This window comes from Nelumbo lutea, chromosome 3, assembly GCF_056320005.1.
Source record: "Nelumbo lutea isolate HS-2025 chromosome 3, American lotus-T2T, whole genome shotgun sequence".
Classification (NCBI taxonomy): domain Eukaryota; kingdom Viridiplantae; phylum Streptophyta; class Magnoliopsida; order Proteales; family Nelumbonaceae; genus Nelumbo; species Nelumbo lutea.
In genome coordinates, this window is record NC_142686.1 from 10340938 (window position 1) to 10351939 (window position 11002).

The window sequence follows — 11002 nt, forward strand, 5'->3', positions numbered from 1 at the left end:
GGTGATGCGAAATGACTTTTATGCCCTTATCTTACCAATAACAAGTTTGACTCTTTGAATTGAAACAGGGTCACGGAGATGGAGTCATGAGATTCGGTAAGTGCAAAAGGATACCTCTGCATCTCTGCTCCACCTCTACCTGGCATGCACAAAAGTGGTCTGGTGATCTGCTCAGGTCAGGTCAGGTGAGCCGAGACAGACAGGAAACAGGGCACGCGCCATCTATGATCTAATCATCCGGTAGAACTGTAGAGTTAACGCTTTGAGTTGAGGATCTAAAAACTTGTATAGGCTTTTCTGTCCAAGGTGGCGTCGAGAGCACGATTGATCCCCAAAGACCGGGTGGGCTGAGTGGCTGGTCTCTTGCATAGGCTTTGCTGCACGGAAGAGAAAAAGAAGAAGAAGGTAGAAGAAAAAGTTCGCAAACATCGGGACAGTGTCCATTAACGCAACCTTGACCTCGATCGAAGACAATCCGAAAGCAATATTGTCGTACTTCGGTTCTGCCGCTTACTAGACCGAACATGCGGTATACAATAGTTTCAAATCTCCGGGCTGCTTCTGGTTCTGGTAACACTGCATCTGGCATCTGCATAACGTTGAGTTTGAGTTCCAATATCAAAAACTTCCGGCAGGAACTAATGAAATTAACTACTCCGAGTTTCCTTTACCACCAAAAAAAGTTTTTGAATTTCCGATTTCGATGAATTACGATAATAGAAATTGTTGCCCGCTGGCTAGCTAATCGGCCCAATCTGCCCTCCTTTTCGTCTGCATTACGGCAATCCTCTTTTGCTTGTAAAAGATGATATTTGGAATCAAAATAAAAGGGTTTGACTATGATACCGGGAAAAATTTATGGCCAAATGCTCAGGTGGTGCTCACCATTAGCAAAATTCACGGGATAATCAAAGTTTTCCGCTACCATATCTTTCTGGTATCATATATATTTTTTAAATAATATTATTTCAGTGTAACGTTTCCTAACTTCAAAAATTTTGTTAACAAAAAAAAAATGAGTTTTAGAACGTTTATATAATTAATAAATGTGCATGGGTTTTATATGTACGAATTTCGATGATGATAATAGTAATAATATGATTTCAATTTTTTTATATTTCTATTCTATAACGATAATTCTTGTTTATGGTTTTTATTCTTATTATTTAATTTGATGAACATATGATATTAGAGATGTATCTAAATGTTTCTATACAAATTTTATATTTTTTGTGATTCTGTCCTTTTAGAATTTTACTATTTAATTATGACATCAATGGTTGATGTGTTTTACCCAAAATATTTAATTGATGGCTTGCCACTAAAGATGAAAACAATTCATTTTTTTGGTCAGTTTTGAAATGTGTATCTCGTTTCGATCATCAATAAAAACCATTATTCTTTATCATATTTATTTTTCTTTAATATGATTAATAAATTTGTGTATTTTGTTGATATCTTTTGTGGTGTTTCCTTCTTTGTTTTTATTATTTAATTTTGGCGTCAAGATTGACACAAAAATGTTGAATTGTGGACCAACCTCCCAACAATTTCACTTTGGAGATCAATTTTAAATTTTGTATTCCATTTACAACATCAATAAAAACAATTATTCATGCTCGTTTTCTTTATTGTGAGTAATATAAAATATTGGAAATGTGTATTTTTCTATAGTTCTCTATTTAATGTAATATTTTTAGAGGTTTATTATTTAAATCATGGGTTGCCCCAAGACAAGAGAACAATTTCGTATTTTTAGAGTGATGAGGGCAGATTTGGCCCTCCAGTAAAATTGTGACACGTGGCACCTCGTGACAACTAGGAAAACACCCAGCCAACAAACTTACAAAGTTGGTGACCCACCCAGGCACCTGTCTGGCTGGCCTAGCGCGACCTGCGCGGCCTGACGCGCGCCTGCGCGGCGCGCACGAACTGCATGGCGCGCGCGCGGCCTGCGCGAAATGTGCACGGCCTGCGCGACCTAGCCGACCTGGACCAGCCTAGCGCATGATCCGGCCAAGGCGCCAGCTTGACGACCTGATCTAGACACTGACCCGCCGACTGACACAGGCGCCAGCTTGACGACCTAATCTAGGCACTGTCCCGCCGACTGACACAGGCGCCAACCTGACGACCTGGCCTAAACACTGACCCGCTGACTGACGCAGGCACCCCTCTGACAACCCGGCCCAGGCGCGACCTGGCCGCCTGACACAAGCGCCAGCCTGACGACCTCGAGGAGTTCACCACCGTACCCCGGTTCTGATCGGATGCGACGAGTCTTACCGTTTGGAGGCTTTTCACCCACCTAACCCGCGAAGACTTCGGTATATAAAGACCACACCCCCCAAAGGGGAAGGGGATGAAAAAGAAAGGGAAGTAACCCTGCTCTCTAGCTCTCTCATATTATCTTCAAAGCTCTCTACAATAAGAGTGCTAACTTAAGCATCGGAGAGCCCCCACCGGGAAAGTACCCCCGGGACCAGAGCCCCCACCGGAAAGTACCCCCGGGACCTCTCATTCAGTTCTCGTAGGTCATTCAGCTCCCGCCACCTACGAAGAGGAGGAAAAGATGCAGTTCTCGGAAGTCCCTCAACTCCCGCCACCTACAAGGAGGAGGAAAAGATGGAGTTCTCGGAGGTCCCTTAGCTCCCGCCACCTACAAAGAGGAGGAAAAGATGGAGTTCTCGCAGGTCTCTCAGCTCCCGCCACCTACAAAGAGGAGGAAAAGATGAAGTTCTCGCATGTCTCTCATCTCCCGCAGCCTACAAAGGAAAGAAGACCGCCTCATGCTGAGGGCAGTCGGATTGCGCCGCACAAGGGAGCTCCGACATTCTCTAAGGCATCGACCACCTAGTAGGGAGTTCGCCACCAAGGCAGTTCACTCCCAGGCAGTTCGCCACCAGGGAGTTAGCCTCCAAGGCAGTTCGCCACCAGGGAGTTCGCCCCCAGGCAGTTCGCCCCCAGGCAGTTCGCCCCCAGGCAGTTCGCCACCAAGGCAGTTCGCCCCAAGGCAGTTCGCCCCAAGGCAGTTCGCCCCCAGGCAGTTCGCCACCAGGGAGTTAGCCTCCAAGGCAGTTCGCCCCCAGGCAGTTCGCCCCCAGGCAGTTCGCCACCAAGGCAGTTCACCCCCAGGCAGTCCGCCACCAGGGAGTTCGCCACCAGGCAGTTCACCACCAGGGAGTTCGCCACCAGGCAGTTCGCCACCAAGGCAGTTCGCCACCAAGGCAGTTCGCCCCCAGGCAGTTCACCACCAAGGCAGTTCGCCCCCAGGCAGTTCGCCACCAAGGCAGTTCGCCCCCAGGCAATTCGCCACCAAGGCAGTTCGCCCCCAGGCAGTTCGCCACCAAGGCAGTTCGCCCCCAGGTAGTTCGCCACCAGGCAGTTCGCCACCAAGTAGCTCGTCACTAAGGTACGCCACCACCGGGCCGAATAACGAGGTACTTTGCCAAAAAATTTTACATCACAAAACATTGGTACGTGGCCGAAAACGGTTACATCATAGAGGATTTCAAAAAACATGAGTTTTATATTGTTAAAAATGTATTGGATATATTATATACAATTAATATAATTTATTCATGACAAAAAATAACATAAATATTAGATTCAATGAGAGAGGATAAGGGTTAGTATCTTTAATATAAGACTTAATGAGAGGGGAATTTAATTAGTTAAAAAGTAATGGTCCAAATTACATTTTCTATTCTCATAATAAGAGAGACGCCAAGTTTAAAAATAGGGATATTTTAATCAATAATGTGATTAAATGAAAGAAGATGAGAGTTAATACATTGAATATTAAGGCTTAGTGAGAGGGAATAATCATCTCACAAACAAAATGAGATAATTAACTCAGGTGAAAAATAGCAATACAAATTACTTTTTTTTTTTGCCTTCACAGTTATGAATGAGCCAAATTAAAAATGGGATATTTTAGTTAAACAAAAGTTTCACACTCTCATTCGTACTTAAGATTGCAATTGTAAATTCTAAACCATCATTGATTCCCCAAAAGTCCCAACTCGTACCTTCTCCAAAACTCACAACAAGTTAGGTTTTCAAAAATCCAAACCCTCCCCACACATGAAAAATGTTAAACCCTCATCAACTCTACCCTTCCCGCATTTAAGTGTGGACATATCAGATTAGCTAGTTGGGTCCTAAATCCACATATAACTTTCTATTATATATAACTAATTGATTAAAGCATGTAAAAAGACGCATAAATTATTAATTATCATTCACGTAAGATTTGAATTAGAAACAACCTCTTTGTCTGTGTAGGATAAAGCTATGAACATTTGTCCCTCCCCATACCCCGCATTGGTGGGAGCCTCATGCACCAAGCTGCCCTTATTTACATAAGATTCAACACATAATACATAAGGTGATATGCTTAACAATGATAATTTAACCATAAGCACTAAAGGCATTTTAGTAAATTCAATGTATAGGCCAGGGAGGTTTTGGTTTAGCCCAATATCATACCTTACATGTTATGAGATGTAAAATCCAAAAATTCATCCCCACCCCCCCAAAAAAAATCCATTATTGAGGTAAAAAAAAAAAAAAAAAAAACTGCAACCCCATCAAGGAGAGGGGTGAGGGTGAGTACACATCATGTAGGGTGCAAATTGTCATTCCTAATCATACTTCTAATGGTAGTATAGATATAGATTCGATGATAGGAAGGCTTGTTTCCTTATGAGAAATGGCTCTCCAATACTATCAAGTATTCTAATAGACTTAACACTATTATACAACATTGTCTTATTATCATTGAATTTAGGTCTTATCAAGTCATCAAACCTATAGACTTAATTAACATTAGGGTTGGTTTTTGGTCTATTATAACAAAACTTGCAATGTTTGGGTTGGGATTGGGCATATGTTTCAAGATTTTTTTTAATTACAATTACACATTACATGCTACAAACCTACTAGGAATTAATGGGTGAGGAAAGAGCATGAGAGGTCCATTGACCATACCACAAAGAGCTTGCAAGTTGCAACTAGATGGATTTGATCTCATGCCTCATTGTTCAAAGGGAGGCCAACTGACACATTTCCACTACTTAGTCATCCACCCAATGGCTAGGCCAAGACTAAGGAGGTATTCAGTTCATGGTTGTGCTCACATCTTAGTTCAAGAAAAAGCAACCAGTATTTTCTATGCAATTGCAAGTTATAATCAATTTTTCCAATCCAACAAAATGGCATTGTTTTAGAAAATGTATGGACTTATCAACCATAAAACACGATTCCTTTATATAAGCATTATATGGCAATTATATGGTATATCTCATACACCAACGCGGCCTCAATCATAATGCCTCTTGTAAGTACATATGTTTCTCTACAACAGTGACCGCGATAAAGGCATCAAACTAGTCATGCGATGGACCGTAGCCATTATGGAGGCCATCACAAACCTACGATGAACTCATAACTTGTCATACACTCATGACGAGCTCGAAGCCACTGTGAACCTGTGGTGGATGAAAGGACCACCGCACGACTACAATGAGTCAAGATAACCCATGAAATACACCTAGTAGACTAAGAGGAATATGTCAGATTAGCTCTGACGTCACCCGCACCACGTCAATGCAAGAAACCTACGAAGGGAAGTAGCACATGTGCACGATGAGAATCCTCAAATGAAAGGAAATTTCGTTTTGTGGAGATTTTGCGTGACACGTGGCGAACCCCTAGTAGTGCCTTCATGACAACTGACATCGAATTGAAAATCCCCTTTCTAAATAGGAGTCAAACATCTTTTGGCTCTTCTTCAGGGCCTCAGGATCTCTCCTTATAAAAGGGGCATAGACCATAACAAACACATGATTCTATAAATATAGAAGATCTTTGCCTACCTTTTTTACCCAAAAACTCTAGCATTTCTTCGTCCTTCAAGGAGACCACCGCACTCGGCCTTACTACACCACTTACACATCTATTTGATTTTGCCTTACAATCAATGGTAAATATGTGTACACAAAAATAAGAGTCAATGCTCACATATTATGGTTCAAAAGATGATATATGAACACAACAACCTCTTATAGCTAGATTGTGCGATTAAACAACATCATTAAAAAAAAAAAGAAAAATAAAGAGTTTTGTATTGTTTTGGAACCACAACACTATTTTTTAACCACTAAGTCTACTTTAACCTCACTCAAACCCACATTGATAACCCAATCTTATATCAACCCCTTGTTGATGTAATGTATAGGACCCACATGACAAATGAGAAGCTCACATGGAAGTTTGTATAAATAACTAATATCACATCATTATAATAGGAATTTCTTCTTAAAATTATATTCCCCAATGGTTGTCTTTGGTTTGGTTTAAAACAAGAGAGAAAATAAATTTGAAGGAAATTAAGACACACATACACACACTAAAATCCTACTAAAATTCATAAATGAATATTTGTAACACATCAAATATCAATATCAACCAAACATGTTAAAAATGTTACAAGGTCTATTTACCCCTTTTTTTTATTACATGTCACACTAAAGTCTTTAACAGTGTTATATATGTCAACTATAACATCTAACTTTTAGCATTGGTTCTCATTTTTTATCTCATGATAGCATTTGTTAATTTGTTAGGAACTCTTCATAACCTTTCTATTTTCTGCTTATTTATATAAACCAAATATGACCTAAAGTTTCTAATTGATAGTAAAATATTCCCTCATATTTACAATGAGTGCTTTTGTTGGCTGTCATGACAACCTAAAAATCATCAATTGTTTTGTAATTTGTTGATTTTTGCATGCGCGTGATTGCATTTGGGCTACTGACGTGGAGCCCTTCCCATAGGGAAGAATGGGCAGAGAGTCTAAACCATAGAGTGCCTTGAAATGGGTCATGCATGTAGATGCATGATATGTATAATTATACCATAATTTGGCCCATGATAATCATTGGGCCCACTAATTATCATGGGCCATCCATTCGAGGATGGTAGTTGGTTGGAGTTCATATCAGTGCCCCATAGAGCGTGCCCTATATGCACATCTCACCGTGCATTGGGAACATCTTCCATACTTGTAATACATAATCGGGATGTGTTGTGGGGTGTGTGCGGACACACCTTGTAGGGTGCCAATGCGAATTCAATTGGTTGATTTATTCAGTGTAGATCCTCAAAGATTGAAGTATTCACACAAAAAATTACTAAATAATGTGGGATTCTAGTATGAAAATATAGTATTGGGTGTCCCATGGAGGTGTGTAATTTCCCTCATAAAGGCATATGCAATTGAGGCTGGCGTATAAGAGTGTGTGGTACATCCAATGGTATGAAATGAGTGTACTTGGATAAATGATTCACAACAATGTGAATAATAGAGAAACCCTTTGATTTGGATAGGTCCACAATGAAATCAAGTGATATTTCTTTATAAACTAAATCTCGTATTTTTACTGGTTGGAGGAGTCCAGTAGGATGTTGGGCCTTGTACCTTTTGCATTAGCAGATTGGGCAAGAAGCAACAAAATTTTTAATAATGTGCTTCATTCCTACCCAAAAATAGTGTGGGGTAATGCATCTATATGTTCTTAGAATACCTGAGTGCATTGCTTCTAACGAGCAATGATATAATTGTAACAACTAAGGTAGTGCATTGAAGTATAAGAGAGAACCCAATGTCTCCTGTACAGATGAATGTGGCCATTTACTGAATACATAGGAACCAGTGCTGGGTTTTGGGCCCATGTTGAGCGTATAAGTTGCAGGTTGGAGTCTTCCTCTACTTCCTTCTCGAGGATATCCAACATGGATATTAAGGTCATGAGACTGATAAAGAGGTCAGACCACGCATACGTGACAGTGCATCTGTTGCTCGATTGGAAGTCCCTGACTTGTATTCAATCACATGGTCAAAACCCATAAGCTTGTAGGGCCATTTGACTTATGCATCAGTGTGTATTTATTGTTCCAGTAAATGTTCTAAACTTTTTTGATCTGCGTGGGTAATAAACTCATGGCCCACAAGATAAAACTCTCAATTTTTGAACATTAAGTAAGAGTGCCATGAGTTCCCATTCACCTTGATAAAAAATCAATCATTGTTTGTCAACCACACATTGTCTAATCAAATCTAATTCTCTTTCAATATGTTCCTCAAAAAATTTGATTTGTGCAGATTCTTCCCCCAATTAGTGAATAGATCTTGGTAGAGTTGCCACTTATGAAATTAAATAATGGAAAGATAGAAAAAAATGGAAGAATAAATTTTTTTTTGGTAGACACATGGAACTAGCTAAACATTTATTCAAACAAATGTAGAACCACAACGGATGGTTTTTTAACACCCAACCCTCATTCGGAAGCATCACATTCCAATATAAATGTCTTGTTGAAGTCAAGCAATGCAAGTGTTGGTGGGTCAGAGAGAGCATGCTTTAATTGTTCAAACACATATTGTGCTTTTCCTAGACCGTTGAAAGGAATACTTGCATAAAGGTTGAGTTAATGGGCCTGCCAACTGCCTATAGCATTTAAAAAAATGCCTATAGTACCCCGTGAGGCCAAAATATACCTCAAAGGCATTTAGGCTAAGTTTGGTTTGAAGGAAAAGATAGGAAAAGGCTTTCCCTACTTTTTCCTTTAAACCAAATACAACTTTAAGGAATTTGGGTTGTGGGCCTTGTGGCCAAGATTGAATAGCATTCACTTTGTTAGGGTTGTCTAAAACATGCCATTGCTCACTTCATGGCCCAAGTAATGAATACGAGTTTTCCCAAAATCACAATTTGATTCTTTAGCAAATAATTTGTGATGGCGCAATGTGGCTAGTGTTAGCTTTGAGGTGGTCTAAGTGAGAAGCCCAATATGAGTTGTACACTAAAATATCATAAAAAAACACATGAGTGAAGCTACAGAGATATGGAGGGAATACCTCATTCATGAGAGAGTGAAAAGGTTGATGGTTCATTTGTCGGTCCAAATGGCATCTTTAGGAATTTATAGTGGTCATCATGTGTCCTAAATGTCATCTTGTGGGTGTTCAGTAGGTGTAATCTCACTTTATGATAGTCAGATTTTAGGTCTAGCTTAGAGAAGATGATAGTCATCGAGAAGTTCTTCAATCAATGGGACGGAAAATATGTCTTTCATGGTGATGCTATTTAAGGCTTGATAGTCAATACAGAAGCACCACATGCCATCCTTTTTCTTTATGTATTAGTAAAGAATATGGGCTGAAGTTGGGTTGGATGTGTTGTTTGTTAAGTAATTCTATAACATCTTTTTAATCTCTTCCTTAGTTTATGTATCTATACGGTTGTGCATACATGGGTGGGGCCCTAGGCTTGGATCTGTTACCCACAATTTGTCCACACATCTCTACCCACATTACATTACAGTTGTACATTGAGAATATCTTTTTTGTCATTCATGAGAAGATATTCCCAATAGACAAAAGTGTTATTCTGTGAATTTGTGGATAGGGATGTGGGAACATTTGTTGGTAGCAGATCCAAAATGTAGGGCTCCTAGAACAATGGGAATTCTGCGATCACTTTGTCTGGTGGGTGGTAGGCCCTGGGGCTCTTTAAACACATCCACGTAGTATTGCAAAAGTTAATATAATGCCAATTGGGTCGAATGGTTTGGTTGATCATGGGTTGATGTTGTCAATATTGGATTATTGGGGCTAGAGCCCGTGCTCGTAAGAAAATGATGACATTGTTGTTTGCAACAAGTTTGGATCTGCTCCTCACAGAGTGTGCCTCACATCGATCTCACAACACATCTCAAACTTGCATTAAGAACATCTTGCTATGAATAAAAATTTACAATTAAAGAAATGTTCTAAATGCACAACTAAAACTTACTATGAAGTTGGTGTGGGGCGCACTCTATGAGAAGCAGGTCTAAACTCGTTTACAACATTTAATTATGGTATATTGGTATAGAGGCTGTGAGGTTGGGCCTCTGTGGGCCTAACACCTTGAAGAAGATAATATACACCAACCACTAGAAAATCCATTGTCATTCGGCTCCAATTACGTATCACTGGCCCAAGTTGAGTGAGCCAATGGGCTCCCAAAAAGATATAAGCTCTGTGAACAATGGCAAGGGGGATGCAGATATACTTGGAAAATATGGCCTTTAGCCTTTGAATTTTAATGAGTACATATTTGCAAAAGTCGGAACATGGAATACAGTATGACCATTAGGTACCCATGCATCAAAAGATGGGACTCCTAAATGGTCAAACCTAGCTGTTTTGAAAGGATATTGGATATGAAATTCAATGACTTCTGTTGCTAATTAATACTATTGAATATTGATACAAGCCTACCTTGAACCACCCCTTCAACCCTCATTTTGTTTATGGTGAATGGGATCCATTCAAAGGCATGCAATGAGATCTCTAGTATGGCTGATTGAGCTTTCTTTTGCCTCAGGAAGGTTATTGGACCATACACCTATGGCCTGGGCCGAACTTCTGTTTGCAATTATAGCAAAGACCTCGTTCTCAACGGGCTTGCAGTTTCGCCCAAAAAAGTTTATTGGGCTTGAGGCGCTGAATTGTTGACTTGGGCCAGGGATCCCACGGGCTTGGACTCAATGAGTTCAATTATTGTAGGATTCCTTTTTTTTTTTTTTTTTTAACCAGGTCTTGGGTTGATGATATTAGGGAAAATTCCCGATTAGTACCCTGTACTTTGGGTCTAGTGTCACTTTGGTCCCTGAACTTTAAAATGCAACAATTTAGTACCCAAACTTTCAAAATGTGATAATCTAGTACATACAATTAACTAGTTGTTAATCAGCCGTTAAGTGACATTTTAAAAAGACATAAATGCCCTTTGAGTGTCATCTAATTTTCTTTATCAATTATCCAAACATTGACAAAAAAAAAGTCTCAAATCCTTGCCCCTCTTTTGTTCAATAAAGTTGGGGTCGCCAGAATGCCCACTCAAATGTAACCCCAACTTTATTGAATCGAATAAGCAAGGATTTGAGA